This window comes from Penaeus japonicus, unplaced genomic scaffold, assembly GCF_977035675.1.
Source record: "Penaeus japonicus unplaced genomic scaffold, GWHDUDI00000001_assembly GWHDUDI00000041, whole genome shotgun sequence".
NCBI classification, from domain to species: domain Eukaryota; kingdom Metazoa; phylum Arthropoda; class Malacostraca; order Decapoda; family Penaeidae; genus Penaeus; species Penaeus japonicus.
Window position 1 is genome coordinate 18,434,732 of NW_028234443.1, and position 2,500 is coordinate 18,437,231.

A 2,500-nucleotide genomic window follows, 5' to 3' on the forward strand; every position below is an offset into this window, starting at 1 on the left:
GGTGGACATTCCCTCTGGTTCTCATCCACACCTCAACTCTCATATGTGGCTCCAAGCGCCATACCCCGGTAACCGTCTCAGCTGGCGGGCCAAACCATATGAGGGGATGGTGGTAACACTCTACCATTGGGCGTAGGAACTGCCTCACAGACAGTCACCGGCCAAGGCGGATGAGCCCCAAGCAGGCCAACGGCTATGTGTTCACTACCAAGGCGACTCTGTTTCTAAGAGAAAACGGCTGTGGTAGAGGAGAGAAAACTCCCAAAAACCGTGAAAGAGAACGAGGGGACCTCATGTATTACCCTAGTATAGTCATGGCAAGCCAAAGAATGAATGTAGACAACGACGTAAATGGAAACATATCAGTTGTGAATGGAGCCACGTCCGGTCGGAATGTCTATGCACAACAAGTAGCGTCTGATCGTCATTATGTGACTGTGCAAAGATTGGAGGAGGATGAAAGAATGGAGATATATTGTAAGGATTATGTAAAAATAGGTACATGGAACATAAATACTTTATATCAACCTGGAAAATATGTGAACATTAAACAAGAATTTGGTAGATTAAAATTTGACATCATGGGGTTTAGTGAAGTAAGATGGGAGGGCACAGGATTTATCTCAGATAAGGACATTACTTTTATTTACAGTGGTGGTGAAACACACCAGAGAGGCGTTGGAGTCATGATGACAGCCGAAAGTATAGCAGGCTATTGGGCGATATCTGATAGAATAATACTAGTAAAACTGAAAGGAAAACAGATAAATGTCAATTTAATACAAGTCTATGCACCTACATGTGATTACACTGATGAAGACATTGAAAAATTTTATGAGTCCCTAACAGCAGCAAAGAAGTTATGCAAGCAACACGAAATAACACTGGTTATGGGGGATTTTAATGCAAAAATTGGGAAGGGAAGATATGAGGATATTGAAGGAAATTTTGGACTCGGGAATAGAAACGAAAGAGGAGACACATGGATTGAATGGTGTAGTGTAGAGAAAAAAGTCATAGCTAATTCGTTTTTCCAACAACACCCAAGAAGATTATGGACATGGAGAAGCCCGGGCGGAAGGATTAAAAATCAAATAGACTACATAACCATAAATAAACACTTTCGAAACTCAATACTCAGATGTAAAACATTCCCTGGGGCAGATGGTGGCCATGGATGCGATCATGTCCCTGTTATCGCTACAATGAAATTAAGGCTTAAAAAACATAAAAAAAGAGAAGAAACAACCAAAGAAAGATCTACAGGTGCTAAGCAACAATGAATTCAAAGAAAGATATATAGTACAAGTTCGAAACAGAAATTTCAGATTTAATGGACAAGAGGAGAAAAATGAAAGGAAATGCAGAAATCTATAAGAGAATAGATCAAGAGGTTAAGAGGAGACGTAAAGAGAGAAAGGAGGAAAGGATACAGCAATTATGTGAGGAAATTGAGCAAATGGAAAAAGTAGATCCTAGACAAATGTATGTGAGAGTAAGACAGATATCGGGAAAAAGAAGAATGACAAGAAGCTCAACAATTAAGGACAAAGAGGAAAAGGTTTTAATGGATTCTAAGGATGTACTTGCAAGACGGGTGGAGTATGATGGCGAACTTGCTTGACGATGAAAGAGGAATGAAGCCTGAATATGAGGGCGAGTTGGAAGGTCCTGAAATAATGAGAGAAGAAATACTGCAAGCAATGAAAAGTATGAAGCACAGAAAAGCGACAGGGAAGGACGAAATAGCCATAGAAATGATCAAAGCAACAGGTGATGGTGCAACAGATAAAATAACGAAATAGACAAATAGAATTTACAATTCTGGATACATACCCGAACGTATGAGAGAATCCACCTTCATAACCATAACCCAAAAAACAGGTGCCACAGAATGCTCAAAGCACAGAACCATCAGCATAATGAGTCAGTTGTCAAAAATAATATTAAGGGTCATTTTAAACAGAATTATAAATAAAATTAATGAACACATACCAGAAGAACAATGTGGATTCAGAAAAGGGAAAGGAACTACAAATGCTATAGTTTTACCAAGACCAGTAATAGAAATGCAAAAAGACTTGTACATAGGTTTCATTGACTTTGAAAAAGCTTTTGACACGGTGAGACATGAAGAAATTATCATAATGCTTGAAAACATAGGGGTGGATAAAAAGGATGTAAGATTAATAGCTAATTTATATTGGGACCAAAAAGCGTATGTGGAAATTGGATATGAAACTGAATGACTGAATGGATAAACATAAAGAGAGGAGTGAGACAGGGGTGCGTTCTCTCCCCAGATCTCTTTTCTCTCTATGGGCAAAAGTGCATGCAAGATATTGAAGAAATGGATGGAATTAAAATAGGGGGAATAATGTAAATAATATACGATATTCAGACGATACAGCATTAATTGCTGACTCTGAGGAAAAACTACAAAGTCTGGTGGAAGGATTAAGCACTGCATGCAACAATAGAGGTCTAAAAATCAATTTTA